General features: G+C 40.4%; 1 non-coding gene across 1 annotated transcript; it reads right to left on the reverse strand.

Annotated features, from left to right (window-relative positions):
- Positions 1-10,798: 10,798 nt before the first annotated feature.
- Positions 10,799-10,905, reverse strand: LOC119471543. Its single transcript, XR_005200617.1, has one exon. It is a non-coding gene; the product is annotated as a U6 spliceosomal RNA (small nuclear RNA).
- Positions 10,906-21,719: the final 10,814 nt, after the last annotated feature.

The following is a 21,719-nucleotide window of genomic DNA, read 5'->3' on the forward strand; positions in this document are numbered from 1 at the left end:
AGAATACCAGCAGGTTTTTATCACAAGTCATTATTAAAACAGAACATTTTTTTTCCAAAAATATTCTCTGCGTAAAGCATAGAGTTGTCTGTAAAATCTGCGTTTGGGAAATGGCTTGGGTCTTGACCTAGACCATAAAAATGGAACAATACTGCTGCTTGGCCTGCAGAGCCCCTCCACCTCTCTAATGTATTTTCTTCCTGATAAAGAGATGATTCATGTTCAGGTAGAAAAGAACGTATCTCCACATCTCAGTATGTGCCAAACAGAGCTCGTCATCTTCTCTCTCCAGCCAGCGCCACCTCCTGTGCTGCTTATTTTTGTTAATGGTATCACCATTTTCCCTGCCACCCGGAGTCAAAATCTCCCTGTTATCTCTGCTTCTCCCTCCCCGACAACAGCCCATCTGCTGTCAATGTTGCTTTCCTGTTATCTCCCTCACCTGTCCCCTCCTCTGTTCTCATTGCTGCTGCCCTAATTCAGGTGCTTATTACCTCTTGCCTGGACTGCAGCAGTAACCTCCCCAATGGTCTCTCTGCCTCCCTCAAATCAGTCTTACGTATCAGGTTAATCTTCCCGAAGCAACGCTTTCATCATGTCCTAACCCTGCTAAACACCACTCAGTCGCTCTTCTCTCCCCTGCAGAATAAAGTCCACATTCATTCAAGGTGCGGCCTTTGTGACATTACTTCTCATTACTCTTCTCATGCTCCCTATGCTTCAACTAAATCAAACTGCTTTTTCTTTTTCACTCCCTTTTTCACCGACTCACTAGATATTTATTGAACTTCTGGGCAAGGCATGGAGGATACTGAAATGAAAGGCAGCATGTCGGCGGTCAAGCCACTGATGGATCCCACCCTTCCCCACCCCTGGGCTTGTAAACCTCTCGTCCCCACTGCCTGGATGGCTCTCTTCACCCCACCCCCATCTGCCTCTGCCCAAATTCCATTCATGTTTCAATGTCCTTCTTTCCCCCAGTTCAAATATCACCTCTGCAGCTTTCCTGTCTCACCTCTTTCTCCAAGCTGGAAGAATTCAGCTCTTCACAGGTTATAGCCCTTCCCAGGCATTCTCTTCAGGCTGTGTCTCATTGTGCATTGAAAACTGTGTTCCTGAGAGAAAGGTCTCTATCAGCTTCACCTCTGCATCTAAAATAACATTCAATACAATGCTGTGCAAATACTAATTGCTCAATTAAATTTAGCAGAGTGAACAAATCTCCCAGAGATACCATGTAAATGATGCCCCCTGAGGCTTAGAGTTTAGAAGTAGAAAACATTTTTTTTCTGTTCTTTGCTTCTCATTGTCAAAAAGCCACTGGCCTTTTCACTACCTTTTTCTTCTTTTTTTTTTTTTTTTTTAAATACAGAGTCTCGCTTTGTCGCCCAGGCTGGAGTGCAGTGGCGAAATCTCATCTCACTGCAACCTCTGCCTTCCAGGTTCAAGTGATTATCTGCCTCATCCTCCCAAGTAGCTGGGATTACAGGTGTCTGAAACCACACCTGGCTAATTTTTGTACTTTTTTTTTTTTTTTAAGGGTGAGTTTAGTTGTACTTTTTTTTAGTAGAGATGGTGTTTCACCATCTTGGGCCAGGCTGGTCTTGAACTCCTGACCTGGTGATACACCTGCCTTATCCTCCCAAAGTGCTGAGATTACAAGCATGAAGCACTGCATCCAGCTACTATGTTCTTTTTGTCCCAGGCATGATGCCCAGTGCCACATGGATTGGAGAAGTCAATGCAAAGGGCTTGCTGGGCTCCTTAAGCAACCTCCTGACTTTGCACTTCTGGAGCTGTGCTGTTTCAGAGCCATGGTGGCAGCTTGGTTCTTTGGTGACCTAGTGCATGTAGCGTTTATTCTACCCTCTCCTAGAAGCATGGTGAGTTCAGTCATCTGGAGCTCTCACCTCCAATATTGGGCTGGCAAAGGCAAGGCTAGGAGCTAGGAGGTTGGTGCACAGCAAAGCTCAGACAGGTGCTCCAGCCTTGTGTCCAAGGGTAAAGGGCAGCTCGCTGGGTGCCGGAGCCAGAGGCTGCAGCTGTTCCAGGACATGCCAGGGTCCTGGTGAGAACTGTAGTCTGGGGGCAAATTGGTGAGTAACAAGGAGCTGGTGGTGAGTCCAAGCTATGTCCAGGACAGGGCTTCCAAAGAATGAAGGAACTTCATAGGTTCCTTTGGGAGCCCTTCATGGATGGATAACTCAGATCACATTTCTTGGCATCAGTGGATCTGACCCCACCCACTTTTCTAGTCTCAGCATGCAGCACATCGTCTCCAGGCACAGGCTCTGTTCCCCCTGAACTGCCTGCTCATGGTTACTCGGGCTCACTGCCCATTCGTGCCCCTGGCATTGCCTAAGCTGGACCCTCCCTACTGCCTGTCCCATTCTCAGACAATAGGAATCCTCTCCTTCCAAGCCCTATTCAAATGGCACACCTACTCCATCCTTCCTTGGAAACCCCACTCAAAATGCACCACTCCTTTCTCTAGCTGTAGAGCTCATTTTATTTGGCTCTATCTCATAGATGAGGTAGGTAGTTGTTGGTAAGCCTGTCTCCTTCAATGGATTATAAGATCTTTGAAATTAACCACATATTATTCCGATATATGGCCCCAGAGTTTAGCACAGTTCCCAGAACACAGAAGCCCTGCAGCTGTCTAATGTTTGTCAAGTGGATATCTGAATGAAATACCATCACAGTGTTCTGTGGGATTAATGTGCTTCCTGACAGGGTTTCTGCTTCCCAGAAGAGGAGGCAAACACAGACCTCTGGTCCCCTTGAGGCATCTTGGCCTCTGCCCTGACCCTGAGGGAGTTTTCTGTCCTGTGTAGTGAAGACTGCATGACCAGACTCACCTGGTAAAGCCCCGCCCCCAAGCTTAGAAACACGATGCCATCCCTGAGCCTAATTCTGTTGTCTCTGTCTCCTGACCCCTCATCCTGTTCCTTCTGCTGATGGTTTGGAGCTCCCCTGTTCCCCATTACTCATTTCTTTGGCCTTGGCAATCCGTCAGCACGTAGGTGAAGTGTGGGTAGCCTTGCTCTGAGAGGTAGGGAAGGGACCAGCCCCAGCAGGGGTGTCTTGAGCAGTGACAAAGTAGACAGTGCTTGTCCTCTGTCTACCTTCCAACCATCCCCTTTGACTCACACATTTTTCAAAGAACTCAGAGCCCCTGGTGTCTGTCCAGTACGAGGATGTCATAGTGTGCTTTCTCATACAGCTTCCTCTGGCCTCATGTGCCTTTATATCATTCCCAATGAAGCTTGACATTTCTTGAAGGAAAGAATTGTATAATATTCGAGTATTCATAACATAATATTCATAACATAACATTCAGCACGTACTAGCTAGATAATGAACATTGCCGAATTCTACAAATGAAACCACTGGGCATCAGCATGAGTCATAGGCATCAAAATAAACCCACTGTGGTCTGTGATTAAAATATCTTCACTGCCATGTTATCTATGATAACAAATAACTGGAAATAACTTAATGACCAACCATGAGGGGCTCAAGAGTCAATAAATGATGGTGCATCACTGTGATAAAATATTATGCACTTATTAAAATGATAATTATAACCATAATGTCTATGGAACAATACGGAAGATATTTTTGATAGACTAGTAACTGATAAAGTAAGATTTGAAAAAATGGTCTGACACTATCATTGGTGCATAGTGATAATTACAATCTGGGAAGGTGATATGAAAAATGAACCTGGTATTAAGGCCGTAAGAGTTTTCAAGTGATTTTCTTCTATGTCTTTAAGGTTGTGATTATATCATCTTTTGTATAAAAAATTAAGTATACATTTAAGTAATATACAAATACATAAGTAATTTTTGCTTTCGATCTTGGGATCACAAATAATAAGTCCGTCTGGCAAAGGAATGGAAGTACAAAAGGTAACTTTAATCAATGCAGATGTCTCATGTAGCTCATAGCCTTTCCAAATTAATTTTGATAAGGGAGGTGATGATACTGACAGTCAAAATATATTTTCTTCACTCTTCTCCTGAAGTATGCAATTTAGTGTGGAGGCTGAAAATAACCATGAGGTCCTATGAAAAATAAGTCAACTCCAGTAAGGCTGGGAATATCAGGGAAGAAAACCAATCTCACCTTGTGAATGGCTGATTCCTGACTGTGTGGCACATAAAGATGTAGTGAGAAAAGTGGACAAAAACATTGAAAGGCTGGATTCTGTTTCTGGTCTGGTATTAAGGACCCATGACATTTCAGGAAAGCCACTGACCTAAATAGGTATTTTCCTTCACCCACGTGGCCAGCCAATCCCACACGTTGAGTTCCTCCTGCTGGGTGGCAGCATTGAGCTCGGCATTGGCCACCCTTGGTTTCTGCCAGAGCTAGCTCATAGGGATCATGGGAGGATAAAATAATATATGGTGGAGGTTGTGGAAAAGCTGCACTAAATAAATATGAGCTATTGTTAAGAAACATGGAAGCATAGCTGTTCTGGAGCGTTCCACAATGCTAACAGCTGATTCAGATCTAACCAAAATTGAGACAATCAGCTACTAACAAAGCTGGGAAAAACAAAGCCCTGATTGAAATGGGCTGCAGCTGACTTCTCCAATCCTCCCAGCTGGACTCATTCAGGTTTTCACAGCAAACTGTCTGTACCTCCATCAGGGCTGATCGCCCTGCGTGGGACATGAGCTCTCTGCCTATGCACCTGCCTCCTCTTCTAAGCCATCACTTCACCCTCAAGAACTGCTTAATAAATGTGTGTGTGTGTTCTTAAAATCTGAAGGCCTTAGTGTGTATGTTTGTGAGGGAGAGAAAGAGGCAGGGAGGGAAGGAGAGGGAGATATCCCCTCTCTTAGCTACCTACTTACCACTTTCTTGAAAGATACACAATATCTTCATATATGTCACTATAAATGGACATTGGCCTTTTCCAGAATATGGCTCCCCTTCTTATTTGAGCAGAAATGAGAGGAGTTAATTTAATACCTCACTGAGGGAATAGGGAGAGGATATAAAGGGGTAGGCAATCAGTAGAAAAGGAAGTTGATTGAAAAAAAAAATCGGATATGGTTTGTGTCCCCACCCAAATCTCATCTTGACTCATTGCTCCCATAATTTGCACATACTGTGGGAGGGACCCAGTGAGAGATAATTAAACCTTGAGAGTGTTTTCCCCCACACTGTTCTCATGGTAGTGAGTAAGTCTCAAGATCTGATGATTTTATAAGGGGTTTCCCCTTTTGCTTGGCTCATTCTCTCTTGTCTGCCACCATACAAGATGTGCCTTTTGCCTTCCACCATGACTGTGAGGCCTCCCCAGCTACACAGAACTGTGAGTCCATTAAACCTATTTTTCTTTATAAATTACCCAGTCTTGGGTTTGTCTTTATCAGCCATGTCAAAATGAACTAATATACGATCCAAAAAGCAAGCCAGTCCGAGTTAACGCAGAACTTGTTCTTTGATGAGGCGCTGGCCCTTCCCTGTGCCTTCTCATTTTACTTCTCTGAGAAGTGCTGCAATGGGGAAACAAAGGTGACGCCCAAGTCAACTCCCTAGCCCCTCCTTTCCTAAGACACAGGGCATAGAGATACTAGTGACAGCTAATGAGGTTTGATTTAATGAATCAGTAACAACAATTTCAGTCCTTTATTGCTGAGTCACTTATTGGCATGTTGGTCATTTATAAACTTCACTGCAAACCCATATCTAGCATTGTGTAGGGGCCGAGGCAGATGAGTATCATAGGTATCGATTATCGAGCTATGGTAGCACCCCTTCAGTTCACCCATTGCTATACTGGTGTTTAAACTGGGCAAAGAGGTTGCCAGCCTCTACGACTAGCCTGTTAGAGCTCTAGGTTGCTTCTTAGTGAATCTCAAATGAGGATAATAATACTAAGAGTCCATTAACTGAAGGCTCACTATGTCCAGATAGAGTATCAACACTGTTGCTATAAATTCTGAAGGATCAAAGAGTTAACAAATTGCAGAGTGAGGATTCAATTCCTGAGCATAGAATTGTGAACTCAGTAAGAAATGATCACATTGAATAATTATTTATCTAATTAACAAGTATTGACTTAGCATCCACTGTGGGAAAAGCCTAGAGCTAGGTATATGGGAGGGATAAAGTTCTACAGCCTCTCACCAAGCTTCAGGCATGTGACACTCACTGAAGTAATGACTTAACACATTATATTTCCCACCATTACTGTCACTAGTACTATAACCACCACTGTCATAGCTCTGCCAGCATCACCTCTACCACCACCATTGTCAACACCAGAAAAAAATTGTGGAGCATCTGTTTACATGTGGCCCTGTGGCACTTCTCAGAAGTGGTACTTGGGTCACAGCTAGGGCATGCTGAAGAATGAGGTGGTGCTTGAATGAAGATGAGATTGACAAACTCTAACTCTTAGCCTTGAGCAGGCTGTGCATGCCAGTCTCCTGGGAGCTGTCAATCCAGGACAGAGCATGATGCTTGAAGAATGAAAAATGAGCTTGGTTTACATAATATTCTGGGGGGAGTTGATGAATGAGGTGTCAGTCTCTTTTCTGAGAGCCCATCTGTCCTGATTTCCTGATCAAAGTTTCTACCAGCCTGTCACAAAAGGCACCCTATTATATCAGGTGGTGCCTCACCTCTGTGAAACTAGAAGGGATGTTAAATGCACCAAGGCAGCATTTTAAGCCAACTGTAACCTCTTGAAACATACACACACAAGGAAAATCTAGAACCAGAGACATACAAAGTGAGTCAGGGTCTATACTGGGAACTTTAGTATGTCCATGTACATGAAATTTGTTTATATATATTCAGATGTACTAATGATATTATTCCAATCACAGAACCAAATGAGACCATGTACTCTTTCAAGCACACAAATCTCACCCTTCCTATCTCCATGCCTTAGCTTATTTTCTATCTACAGCCTAACATGCCCTTTCTCTGAATCTGCAAATATCTAGATACAATTATGGGTTGAATTATATGCACCAAAAGATGCCAAGTCGTAACCCCCAGTACCTGTGACTGTGACCTTATTTGGAAATCGAGTCTTTGCAAATGCTCACGTTTAGATGAAGTCATTGGGGGGACCCTAAGACAATATGACTGGTGTACTCACGAAAAAGGGAAATTTAGAGATGGAGACAGCCATGTGTAGAAGAAAGACGACATGAAGACACGAGGAGGACACTATCTATGAGCCAAGGAATGCGTGAGGCTACCAGAAGCTGGGAGAGATGCCTGGAACAGATTCTGTCTCACAGCTTCAGCCTGTCACAGGGTTGGTTCCTTGACTTATGACTTCCAGCCTCCAGAACTGTAAGACAATCCATTTCTATTGTTCTGAGCCACTCACTGTGTGGCAGCCCCAGGAAATCACCACACGAATCAAACCTCAACATCAACCTACTTCCCATGGAACATCTTCTGAGTGTAGCCTGGCATTTAAAACACATTGAACCGTAGGTATTCGTTGACTGACTCACTGTTGGACCCTTGATGAATGACACTGTACTAGACCCTATGATGATACAAACATGATACGGTTTTACTGTCAAGACTCTTCTAATCTTTGTGCACGGCAACATATAAACTCTGTACCTGTAAGGCAGGATCACACAGGTGCTAAACAGATTCAGAATGACAAGTGACAAGAGCTATGACAGGGAGGGCTCTGCAGAGGAGTGAGTGGGCCTGAGAAGTGGCTCAGGTAGTGGTTATCTCCCTTTTGACAGCATGGGAGACCCCACTAACAATCTTGACTCTGCCTGCCTTAGAGTCTAAGTAGCCTTGGAGGTCAGAGCAGGTGCTTGGTCTGTGGTCCTATGATGCTGTAGACAGATAGGCTGACATAGTTAAAGGAATCTTAGGCAGGCTCTAGGTTTTGCTTCCCTTTCCAGAAACTTCTCTGGTGCTTACAGGGGATTGTGGGAAAGTTGAGTGTCAGCAGTCTGGGAGGGTTCATGTGTACGGAATGTGGAAGCTACATGGCGTGCTCCCTTCTTGCTTGCTTTGCTGCAGGAAAAACTGCCCTGGCTGGGAGAGTCTAGGCTGGTAGTAGAAAATGATGTAGCCCATGGCCATCCCTCAACCTAGAGCTGAATCCCAGTGATGTTTATCATCAAAGTCTTTGAGGATCCTCAAGAATATGGTCCCTTTCCTAGTCTTTTACCTTGCCCCTGTCTTGTCCTCCAAGCACTCAGAACTTTGATATGCCTTTATATGGCCAACTGATACCCAAATACTTGAATGCTCTTTTCTTTTCTCACCCGGATCTGTTTTGGTGACCTACCTGACAAATCTGCTTGTGCTTTCTCCTGTGTTCCATTTATTTCCCCCATTTTTAAATTTAGGCATTCATTCTAGCATTTATCCAATACTTCTTAACTGATTCCTTTTTTTTTCCTTCTTTTTTTAAGAGACAGGGTCTCCTTCTGTCACCCAGGCTTGAGTGTAGTAGTGTGATCATAGCTTACTGCAATTTTGAACCCCTGGGCTCAAGTGATCCTCTTGCCTCAGCCTCCAGAATAGCTAAGACCACAGGCATTTGCCAGCACAGCCAGCTACCTTTTTTAATGTTTTGTACAGATGGGGATCTCACCTTGTTGCCCAGGCTAGTCTTGAACTCCTGGTCTCAAGCAGTCCTCGCACCTTGGCCTCCCAAACTGTTGGGATTACAGGCATGAGCCACTGTACTTGGCCTCATTAACTGATTACTCTTTAAGTACAAGACTTTTGCTATTACCTCATTGGGATTGGCAGAACTATGCAGAAAATACACATGGGAATGAAGCTGACCTGGATCTCATCCTCAGAAACTTAGAATGCCATAGGATTCATACATCTGGACTGCAAGGTAGAGTGAGACACACATCACCAGATGGCTGTCTATTCAACATCTTGAGCAGGAAACTTTTAAGAAGCAGAAACAACAGCACTCCAAGTTGGATGGTGGTAGAGAGGTGGAACAAGGTAGAAAGAGGAGTCTCTCGTTTGCCAGGTTTTCACCAGTAACACTGTCCACCATGGAGCAAGGCCTTGCCCTGACCTCAGTGCTGATAACCTAAGAAGCACAGGTTCAGAATAATAGCAGTGCTCCCTGTGGCTGTCAATGTCCTGAAGATGCCCTCTAGTTGACCTTCCGAACAAGCCTGCCACCTCCTCCATGAAGCCATCCTGATAATCCCAGGTAGCACTAATGGCTCCATTTTAACTTCTCCTTAGTACCTATATCATCACTTATAGTTTAGTTACATTGACTTCAGCCCCTAGATATAAGTACTTGGAGGTTAGAAAACATATCCAATTCATGTTTTTATCATTCTAAAGCCTGGCATATTCCTATTGTTCAATGAATCAGTAAATAAGTCAACAAATATATATTGAGTGCCTGCTAAGTGCTGGTCACTGAGCTGTGCTCTGGAGATCAATACTTTGAAGAGAACAGTGTCAGTGGTTGTAATATGGTCTGTTCTTAACTCTATTTCCTTTGAGCCTCCAGCTCCCTGACAGACTTACTGACCACACCTGTGGGCTTGTGCCCCAGAAACGTAAGAGATGTAAGATGCTCCCTGATGGTGCTGGGAGGTGCCTCAATGTATAGGTCTTCTGGTTGTGATGCCTCATATCTGTGATCAGGACAGCTTGCTGGGTCCTGTCTTGCCCAAATTCCCTGGTTTTCAGTTCCTTGCCTAAGATCCAGCTCCTGATGTGGCTAGACTTCCCTAACTACTCTCCTGTAATCTAACTTTTGAGCCCTGTTATGCCTTAACCATCAGCTCTTAGATATCTCCTCGAACCTGGCTCCATGAGGCCAAGCCATCATTGCCCACCATAAAGCCTGTCTGACCATCTTAGACCTGCGTTTTCAGTCTTTATGACACATATGCTCTCAGGCAAGAAGAAAAGGACAAAATGATAAATAGGTATGCCAATATAAGTGTACTTGACTGTTGGAAACCTGAGAATTCTGTCTTATCAGATTGAAAAAAAATTCAGTAAGAATGTAACTTGGGGAAAAGTGAAATATTCTGAGATCTTTATACTACCTGTAATGAGCATAAATATATTGTGTAAGTTTAAAATTCTAGAAATTATATTTCAATGTTGAGGGTAAATAGTAAAATAATAGAAACAGTATAACTCCCTAGCAGAAGAAAAACAGAAAAAATAAAATAGACAAACCCAAGAGAAGATAATAAAAGAAACCTGTAAGAAACAAGGCAAATATAAGCACAAAATAAAATTTTAATGCCCAAATATTAGAAATTTAAAAAATTTAAATGGAATAAGTTCTATGGAAAAAAAGATTTTCAAGCTATTAAAAAATATATATATATAAACATGAAATATAAAAAGTAACATGTAAGAGTACTATATTATATATACTCATATTCTTGTATATATGCACTCATAAATATGCACGCATACATTCCTGTATATAATATTTTTAAGAGACATGCCTAAAATATAAGGATACAAAAAGGTGATAGATAAAATGAAGGAAAAAATACAGCTAGAAATACTAATCAATAGACATCTTAGAAGATTACATGAATATGAAACAAAATATACTCTAAACATTAGAGAAGTATAAATTCACAATGAAAAACGTTTTAATTAACACAAATATTACAACTTGATATGTAAGAACATAAAATAAGGCTTTGTAATATATAAGATAAAAATGTACAGAGTTGCACAAGGTATGCTGTTCTCAAAAGCCAATAAAGAATTGCATGAGGGGAAAAAAGCAGAATAGGAGATTTTTATTTTTTTTCTGAAAAATATGAAATGCTTCACGAACTTGCATGTCATCTTTGTGCAGGGGCCATGCTAATCTTCTCTGTGTTGTTCCAATTTTAGTATATGTGCTGCTGAAGTGAGCACAGAATAGGAGATTTTAATACACTTCTATCATAGATGCAGTTTGCAGAAGAAGAATTATAATGACACAGAGGATTTAAACCAGATTAAAAATCTGACCTATTGAATGGATACAGAACATTGCACCAAAAGATTACAGAAAACATTCTCTCAGGCACACAAATAATATTTATAAAAATCTATCATTTCTGGACTTTGAGTCAATCTCAATACATTTTACTGGATAGAAATTGTATAAAGCATGTTTTCTAATAAAGTCAATTAAACAAGAAATTAACAAATAGAATAGCCTCGAAAAATGTCAAATTTGAACATGCTTCTTAATAAACGTGTGGATGAATAAAAAGTATAGTATTAGACACATCTTGAATTAAACAATTGTGAAAATACTGAAAATTTGAGTGTGCTAGAGCTGGCTCATCTCAGCTTGCAAGAGCTGACTGTTAAATATTCAGAGAATTTTCCTGCTGCTTGTTAAACCACTTATGGCTTGAAATTGGTCATGGTAGGGTATTGACAAGACAAATATGAAATCGGCATGCAACAAATCAGGACTTTTTTTTCTTATTTATTTTTAAAGGCTAGTCAAGTGCAGTAGTGAGAAGGAGGGAAAGGGTAGAAAAAGGAGTTTGATCTGTAACTGACTGTGAACAATCAATTGAGATAACTCACTACCTTCGGATCAGCCTCCTTTTTTATTTTTTAAAAGCTAGTTACCGTAAAACCATGGAATGCAGTTAGAACATCAGATAGAGGGAAATGTATAGTCTGAAAGGCATGGATTGGAAAAAAGATGAGAAGTTTTAACTTCAAAATTAGGAAAAACAAAGCAATATAAATCCGAAGAATATAGATGAAAAGAAACAAGATAATGAAATAGAAAAATATTATATAAAATAGAAAAGATTAAACAAAACCAAAGCTTATTTCTTTATGACTAAAATTGATAAACTTCTGGTGAAATTGACCAAGAAGGTGAAGAAATATAATATTAGGAATGAAAATGAGCATTACTACAGATACAGTACACATTAAGAAGATAATAGAATATATGAAAAACTTAATGCCAGTAGGTTTGAAAATAAATATGAAATATATGCATCCTTGGAAAAATGTAATTTATCAAAATGTTATTCATGAAGACATAAGAATCCTGAATTGTTCTTTAATTATTAGGAAAAAATCTTATCTAGAACTCTCTAGCCCCAGATGATTTTATCAGTACTATAATGTTTGAGGGAGAAATATTTCTGGTTTATAGACATTTTTCAGACAGTAGGATAATAGGGCACATCATCCATTATGTTTTATGAGGCTATATCTAATTTTGATTCTAACACTTAACAAAGGCATTGTGAGAAAGAAAAATTAGAACCCAATCTTAGGCATGGATGTAATATGAAATGTAAAGTACAATTAGTAAAATAAAATCAGGAATATATAAAAGATATATGTATCATGACTAATTTGGGTTTTTCTTGGGAATGCAAGATTAGTGCCATTTCAGAAAAGCAATTCATGCAGCTCGCCACATTAACAAAAAAGAGAAATGATGTGATTATCACAGACTCTTGGAGGTTACTTGGTAAAAGTCAATATGTATTCATAAACTCTTCCAAAATAGGAATAGAATAAAATGTTTTTAAGAAGACCAAAGGTATCTACTATGATCTTATTGCAAACATCACATTTAATGTTAAAACTTTGAGAATTCTTTTGAAATTTGAAACAACACAAGAATTCCCAATATTGCTCCTTCTATTCAATCTTGTTCTTGAGTTCCTTGTTGGCTCAGTAAAATAATGAAATAAAAGGTCTGAGAACTGAAAGATGGGGAAGAATAACTCACTATTCACAAATAAGAGCTGTAGAAAATCCAGAGGAATTCATAGGTAAATTATTATAATTAATATGGGAGTTTGACATGGTTCTCATATTCACATTCAATACTCAAACAATAAATTTAATTCATATAATCAAGCACAAAATTGAAAATGAAATAAAAGAGTACCATTTATAGTAGCATAAAAGAAGATATCCTTGGGAATAAAACTAACAAAATATTTCTGTTTAAGACCTTGCCCAAGAAAATTAAAAGTATTATTGAAACATTAAAACAAAATAAGTGGATTGTATACTACATTTATAAGCAGAATAGTTGACTTTTGTAAAAATGTCATTTGAATTCTAAGTTCCACACAAACCCAAACAAAATTTCATGAATTTGTATTTTTTTCTTTAACTTGGCAGGCTGATTTTAAAATGTATATGAATATGCAAAAAGTTAGAATATCCAAGACACTCTTGATGTAGAACTCACTGTCTGTATCTATCAAGTTTAGTGGGAAAAGCAAGGAGTTTTCAACAAATTACCAGAACAATTAGGCACCCACATGGGAAAAAAGTGTGATCTTTACCTCATACCATATTACAAAAGTCAGTTTCAGTGGATTAAAGACTATGGGTGGAAAAAAATTAATTAGAAAAAATATGACATCAGAAAAAAATATAAACTACAGAGTGGGAGAAAATATTTTTAGCTTTCTGTAATAAACAACAAACTAGTATCTGAAACATTTAATGAATTCCTTCCAAATCACTAAGGAAAAGGCAAACCAGCTTTTTCATTTTACCCAATGGGACAAATGAGTAAAAAGCTTAAACAGATGCTGCACTTAAACGGAAATGCAAATGGCACTAAATATAAGATTAACAGTCAGTAAATCAAATATAGTCATAATGGGATTTCTTACTCCATGGACAAAAGCTAGGAAGGTCTGACGATGATGAGGTAGTGGAATATTGGAAGCTCCTCCACTGCCGGTGGAGTGTAAGTTGGTAATTTGGTGCAGCTACTTGGAAATCAGTTTGGCATTATTTAGTATATTGCTCCTAAATATACACACCCAGAAATACAATCCTGGGTATACACCCTAGCAATTTTGTGCATATATGTACTAATCAGCATTTACAAGAATGTTCACGTCAGCACTGTTTGTAATAACTTCAGCACTGATACAACCTAGATACTCAAACAAAATAGATGAATTATTATACATTGTAGTATATTCACACAATGAAATGCTGTACAGCAATAATAGTGTCCCAGCTCCACAGTACATGCAAATCTCGGACACAATATCTAAGGAAAGAAATGAGATTCAAATAATACGGAAAGATTCCATTTATGTAAATTTCCAAAACGGGGAACAAGACTTTAGAGTTGCATCATGAGTGGTAAAACCAGAAAGAAAAAGCAAAGAAATGACAATCACAAAAGTCAGTGTTGTAATGACCTCTGAGAGGAAATGGTAAAGCAGTAATCAGGAATGGGACATACATATAGGTCCTTCTATGGTGAAGGTTCCTTTTTGGCGTGGCTGGTCGACATGTGGGTGTCCTCTTATTTATTTGTTAAACTGCATATATGTGTTTTATGTACTTTTTTGCACATGTGTACATGCATCATAACTTTTTTAAAGTAAAAGAGTGGGGGAAGATTAAATTACCCCTGGATGGCAGTGTCCATCTGCTAATGGTTGTGAGTAGTCTGGTAAACTTTGAAGAATACATGGGGGAGAAATAAAAACCCAGAGCAGTCCGTCTGCGAGCCAAGGACACCGAGGCTAAGACTTTTGGAGAGAAGGACTTGAGAAGGAATTTGCTGTCCATTGTTCCAGCTTCTCTTGCAACAAGTCTTGGCCCTAAGCAGTCACTTAACACACATCAACTGAGCACTATTAGTGTACCCACAGCCTGTGCCAGGCGCTGGGGGTGGAGAATCCAGTAAGACTTAGGTCTTCAGAGAGTTTACCACCCCTAGAAGAGATGAAGGAGGAAACCAATGATTACAGTAGGGTGCAGGCTAGTCTAAGGGCGGGGACCTCTTCCTGGAAGAGATGACACCTGAGCTCTGTTTTAGAGGCCAATTGCCAGACAGAGTAGTGAAGGATAGTCCAGGAGAAGGGAATCATATGAGGATACGCAAGAAATAGCAGGTGCCTGCTAGAAGCAACTAACAGGTCTGAATGTCTGGAGTGCTCTTTAGCATATGCAGAGGTGACCTTTTATCCTGTATTGAAGGTTTATTGTTTGAACCTCATCTAACCCTGGCATGCTACAATTATGGGTTAATTAAATGTGGAAGGCCTTTTCAGCTTTAAGAGACACTGAGTATTCCTGGAAGGGATATCCTTAAGGGGTTCAAATCAGTATTAATATCAACACATTTTTACTGAGTGCCTACTATAAGCCAAACATTTGCTCAGCTGGCAGACATAGAAGGCAGGGTGTGGGGAAGTTAGATAAAAATTATTTCTGTTAAGCCCACAAAATATAAAGGTGATAGACTTTACATTTATACAGCATTTTGCCATTTTTAAACTTTTCCACAAATATCTCATTTGGTTTAGAGGAGGGAGTTCTGACTGGGGCTTTTGAGTAGGATTGACACATGCCATAGACAGCAGTAGCAAGAAATCTCTGCCATGGACTGCTGACCCCTAGTCCGGGATTTATTAAAGGCTGACTGAGGAAGAGGAGACACTCGGCTCTTCTTGTAGCATTACTAGGTGGACTGGAATAAAGTGGTTTAGTCTCTCAGAGCTGTATTTTCCCTTTGGTAGAAATGCTTTGACATTCTTAGCAGAAAGGTTTTCATAAGGGTCTGCTCAATAGAGTTGTTAGCAACAGAGCAACAGCAATAATAATCTGTAAGTGTAATCAGGCTGAGGCAGCCGGAAAAAAGGCCACAGGAGATGCACTACTAGGTTTACCCAGAAACAGAGGATGATTGGTGCTATCTAATGCCTTCTCCTTTCAGCAGAGTATCCTGGAAATAGCAAAGAGTTTGAAGTTAAAATATGTGATTTTAGCTTTGGTTCAATCACTGCTTAGCTATGTGACCTTAGGCGAGCTATCCAACCTCTCTGAGACTCAATTTTCTCACCTGTAAAATGAGGATGTTAACCTCTGCCTGCCTCAGTGATTATGGGACGGAAATGAGATTAATGTCTGAAAGATGTTTCGAATGGAAATGTTTGTCTCAAATGAAGGAAATTATGTTTTTGTTGTTTGTTGTTCTAACTCAGCCCTTTCATAGGATCTGCTTGGTAGGTCTATTGTCAGGCAGAGAGTTTATTAGAGTTTATCTTTTGTATTTTGTCTCCTGCAAGGTAGCTCCCTATTCTGTTTTCCAGCAAATTGCTACATTGTTTCTTTATTGTTTGACACTTAGGTTCTCAGCCTAATAGTCTGTTTACTTAAATATTTCAGAGCCTCTTAACATTTCAAAAGAATGTTTTTAAAAATTAGCTATGAAAAAACCAGATGAGTAAATAGAGGCACAATTGCTCACTTTTCTAGGCTCGGCAGTTATTTATTGAATTGTACACATGCAGAGAGAACAAACAAAAAATAATAAAACACATCAGTTTGGGAATAGAAATAGGAATTATCTATAAATTTGCTAATCAGAGCTGGCCCTTGGTGGATAATTTTACCTCCATCTGAAAGCTGAGTTTGGAAAGGACAGATTTGAGGAAAGTTTTTGTTCTCCTAAACAGGGGTTCAGAAGCAGTCTCTGCTGTAATCCAACAGATTTGTTGCAAGACACATAGCGACAGGGGTTCCCTACAGCTTTGAAAACCAGAAACCCGGAGGTTCTCACTGACTTTGAATTCTGGATCTTGACTTCCCTTTCTTTTCTTTTGTAATGTTACAGCCCCACTGAGCTTGGTTCTAGAGGACATTTGATTAAAATGTTATTTATAGCAAATACATAATTTCCTACATTAAAATTCAAAAACCCAAGAGGATGGCTTAGGCTTGTAACTGTGTGATGCTGTCGACCACTGGTGTCCAGCAGAATCTGAACAAGAAGGAAAAGGGAAAGTAATCCAGCCCACAAAATGTGTCCCCGTCTTGAGAAAATGTCAAACCTTCCCTGGTGCTCACCAGCATTCATAATCCCTCTCCTGGAGACCCATTGTCCAAGGGACATGTCCTTTTCCAGGCTGAGGAACAGCTCTGGAGATGGGCTGTGGCCGAGATGTCAGGCAACGGGCAGCTGTGGAGGAGGGGGAGGTGCTGAGTTCCCTGCCTTGTTCAGCACAGGCCTAAATTTGCTATGACGCAATTCAGCGTGTGCTGCCCCGACACTGAATATAGTTGCAGCTCTGAGTCAGCCTCCAGCCCCATTTTCTCATGGCTTTAGAAGCCGTGTGCTGCTGGGGGCAGACATGGACAGCAGCATCCCAGCACAATTCACCTGCTCCTGGTGTCAGATCGGGGTCCTCACCGGGCCTGACCTGTCCCCAGTGCACACTTCGAAGGGTGCACTGGCCCACTTGGCAGGAGACTGAAAGTCTTTGATATCTGTGAATTTTGAGCGGTAGAAAATTCTTTCTGGCTAATTTAGATTAATATAGGTTTATCATATATAGCACTTGTGTATTTCCAGTTTTGAAGGGATTGAACTTTGTTTCCTGCGTACTTACTGCATTTCTAGTGCTTAGGTCTGTATCTTAAGATGTGAGCCACTGCACCCTGCCAGGTTTTAAACAACTGTAATCCCAGCACTTTGGGAGGCCAAGGTGGGTGGATCACATGAGGTCAAGAGTTCGAAACCAGTCTGGCCAACATGGTGAAACCCTGTCTCTACTAATAATACAAAAAGTAGTTGGGCATGGCGGCAGGTGCCTATAATTCCAGCTACTGCGGGACTGGGACAGAAAAATCGCTTAAACCTGGGGGGGCGGAGGTTGCAGTGAGCTGAATTGCGCTACTGCACTCCAGCCTGGGTGACAGAGCAAGACTCTGTCTTAAAAAAAAAATATGTATATACGTGTATATATATATGTATATACGTGTATATATACACACACACACGTATATACACATATACATATATATACTTGTGTGTGTGTGTGTGTGTGTGTGTGTGTGTGTGTATCCTAGCTGGTAAACAGTTTAAAATATGAGAAACAATTAAGAAGCCCTGGCCAGGAAGGAAAGTGGGATTCAGGCAAGACAGCAATCAAGGAGAGAGTTGTAATCCAAGATGATTCTCCAGAGGAGATGAGGTATTCCGTCACTTTGAAGCAACAGCAGGATTTACCTGGGTTTGAAGGAGAAAAAACAGGAATGGCAGGGAGGTGAGAATAAGTGCATAGTTCTTACCAAAAAAAAAAAAAGAGAGAATAATTTAATCTTTCTTTGCCTGCTCAGATGCCTTTACAGAAATCTAGGATCCTTCTAGATCACGATGGCAGTGTGCAGAAGCATCAATTAAGAGTGTGCCAGGTGAGAGAACAGTGTTGACAGCTTTCATTTCAGTTCCCGGGTCTTCTTTTAGAGACATGAGAATGAATATGTATAGTTTTTTAAGTTAAAGAAACCTGATGAGAACACCAAAACTTTATTGGGCTAGTGAAAGCACCAGGGTATTTGCATCCTGTCAGGGGAACAAGCCTTGTATCCCTAGATCCATCTCTCACTTACTTGGTAAGCGAGGGTCACAAAGAAAATAGTATTATGCCTTAGCCTGAAAAATAGAACAAATAACAGCTCCCCTTGTGTATAAATAAAGCCACATCAGTGATAAGCATTGTGTGTACTATTCCCTATGCTGTTAAGAAGAAAAGATTAAAATAGTTTTAAAGAATTATGATGATAATTACATGTGTCTGGAGACTAGGGACTGATTTTCAATTCATTGACAATTTCATAAGTCCTTGCTGTCGTCTTAGAATTGGAAGGGACATTCCAACTGGAATTAGAATTGGAAGAGGATAATCTACTGGAGAAATCTTGGATTTGGGGAGTGGAAAGGCTTAACCTTGAATTCTAAATCAGTCTTTGCATCGTCTTTCCTTCCTTCATTAAAGAAATATGTATTAACATCCTATGATGAGTTACAGATTAAGCTCTTGGAGACTCAGTTTCCTCATCAATAAAATTAAAGTGTAGCTCTCCTGAGGTTATGATAGTGCCTGGCATATAGTAGATCTTAAATGAGTATTAGTTATCCTCTTGCAATTAATAGATGAGGGAATTGAATAAGACATGGCTACATAGAAAGCTTAAAGTATATGCAGGAGGGAAGACATGGCAGAATGCAGTGAGAGGTGGGATGTAAATGAGCTGAGGTTGTCTGGATGGACAGGAGAGGGTTTATTAAAGAACTGGGTCCATGATGGTTGGATGGAAAATGTGGATCCTCATCTGCTGCTGATGTGGGGGCCCCAGAAGCAAACATGGCATGAAATGATGCAAGGGGTCCCATGTCAAACTTTGCCTTGTTTGCCACTTAGTTTAAGATTGGCTTTTGGGGGAAGGTGCGTGCATGCATTCCTCCTTTCATTTATTCATTCATTGAAGAAATGTTTATTACCCTTCCCTGTGTCAGGCACCTTCCTAGCACTGGGGATGCAATCAAAGAACTTATAGAAGAGTGGAGAAGAAAAACAAACAGACCTTATAAATTGGTGTGTAAATATTAAGATGGTGATCAGACACATGCCTTAATGCCTTGGAGGGTGGCACAAAACTCAGAGTTGGTCCTAGATTTGCCACTCACTGGCTGTAGTATCTTAGGAGGATCAAGCCTTTCAGCCTCCATTGTTTACTCTGCCCTCTACTTTATTGATTTGAGGATCAATTGAAATCACGTACTAAAGAGTTCTTTGGATTCTGTGTTATATAAATGTACATTTTAATAATCATCAATGAATCCATCATACTTATGCCACCAGATCTGACCCTCTTTTAATTTTCCTGTAATAAGTTGTGTCTGTCAGACACATTTTATTACCAGCCCTGTCTTTCTTGGTTTGGCTTCTTTGTGATGTGAACCTGTTGAACTCTTACCGTGTAGTTCTTTCTACCAGTGTGGTTGTATCCATGCCGGTGTATCCTGTGGAATTTTAGGGAAGTCTAATAAGGTTTTAAACTGCCTTTGGAAAAGGGGAAAAGGACTGATCATTAATGAGGAAAAGACTAAGGCATTAAGAGTTAGAGGGGAGAGTTGAAAGAAAGAACAAAGCAAGAATGTGGAGGGTGGGGTAGAGCCAGCAGAAGGGACAGAGGTGGAAATAAAACCCAGAAGAATAGAAAGAGTTGAGAGGAAAAAGCGGAGGAAGAGACAGATGCAGCCCTCCAGCTGGTGGAGGAGAGAAAAAGGTGCCTCCCATTTAAAACTGTGCATCTCCCTATCTGCAATATTTCTGCTGATGTCTGAATAGAGAGAAAAATGTATGTGTGTGAGTGTGTGTGTTTGTTAATAACAGCCATCTATTTATAGGTCTTAAATTATATACCATGAAAGCCTCTCTAAGACAAGATGTGTTATTTGGCTGCCAAAAGGAAAAGTTTAAAAAAAAAACAGCAGAAAGAAGCTTCTAGATTTTTCTTCCTTTTCCTCATCCTCTCTGCCATCATATTCTTATGGTTAATGACATCTGTCAATTCTGTGTTTTGAAGCCAAACTCCAAAGAAATGAAAAAGAGATTATTGAAGATCTTTCTCCAAGAGGAGGGGCCTGTATGGTTTTCCTGAGAATGATGTCCCCAAATCACACCCTTTTTAGCTTAATTGTAGGGGAGATCATACAGCGTCTTTCTCCTTTGTATTTTGGAAGGTAAGACTGAGACCCAGAGGGTGGTCCTGTTCAAGGTCACCCAGCAGGCTGGTGACAGGAGAGTGTCTGCTAGTTCAGCCCAGTGCTCATTTTATCACGGTGCCCACAAGGACATCATTCTGTCTTCTGTGCCAGTTGACTTCAGTCCTCTTACTCATACATGAAACCAAGAAGATTCAGTTTACTTTTCCCTATGACCTCATCCTTCCAGATCACTGTCTGAATCCCCTAATGACCTCGAGATAACCTTCAGGTAAAGGGAATTTCACACCTGGTTCCAAGTTCATAGTCAGTAGAATAGAGTGGTTAAGAGCATGGGCTTTGGTGTCAGATTGGAGTCTTCTGGTAAGACTGTAATGGAATATAAATGAGGTAATATTTATAATGTTTAGCAAAGGGCTGGAATATAGTAGACCCTCAATCATTTTTTAAAAATTATCGTCATAACATTCTAATAGGTTACAAAATGTAGGACTCCAAGGATAGTAGCTCTGATTGTGAACTTTAATTGAGTAGCCACCACTTTTTAAAAGGTTTTAGTGTACAGGATGATGACGGAGGAGATGAAGAACAAGTAGTCTGCAGAGTCAAGCTATAGGTAATCAGCAATGTCAGTGACAAGTAAGAAAGACCATGGTGGGAACTGGGGAGAATCAGCAAGAAGCAGTCACTGAGTATTGGAGGAGGGATGCTTCCCTGAACTTGCAGGATAGAACCCATGTCTGCTGCCCTCCTCCTCTCTCTACAAGCCTTGGGATGTCAATTTTGAACTCCTACTATATACCAGGAGGAGGGACCACATGCCAAGTTCTGTAGCCGGAAATACCTTCTTCATCTCACATAGCAGTCCTCCAACCTCCACGCATACACGGTTTGGCTTATGTTCAACTACTTTAACACTTTTGCCAGAGATTTAACGTTTTCTTTTGTAAAATATTTATGACTGTTTTATTTGATTCAATGACTCTTCTGTGATTTGAGAGCAGATTATGACCACCATTTCGGAGAAGGTGGGTCCTGTCCAAGATTCTGTTCAGTAATTGTCTTATGTCCCAAGGAGGTGGAGCTCTTCCCACTAGACCACACAGTTCACTTTCATAAGTTTAACCTCTTTCATTCTCACATATGCATTCAGAGGCACATACACACTTATTTTTTTAAAATATTTTTTATTGTAATT

This window comes from Cebus imitator, unplaced genomic scaffold (assembly GCF_001604975.1).
Source record: "Cebus imitator isolate Cc_AM_T3 unplaced genomic scaffold, Cebus_imitator-1.0 Scaffold2, whole genome shotgun sequence".
NCBI lineage: Eukaryota > Metazoa > Chordata > Mammalia > Primates > Cebidae > Cebus > Cebus imitator.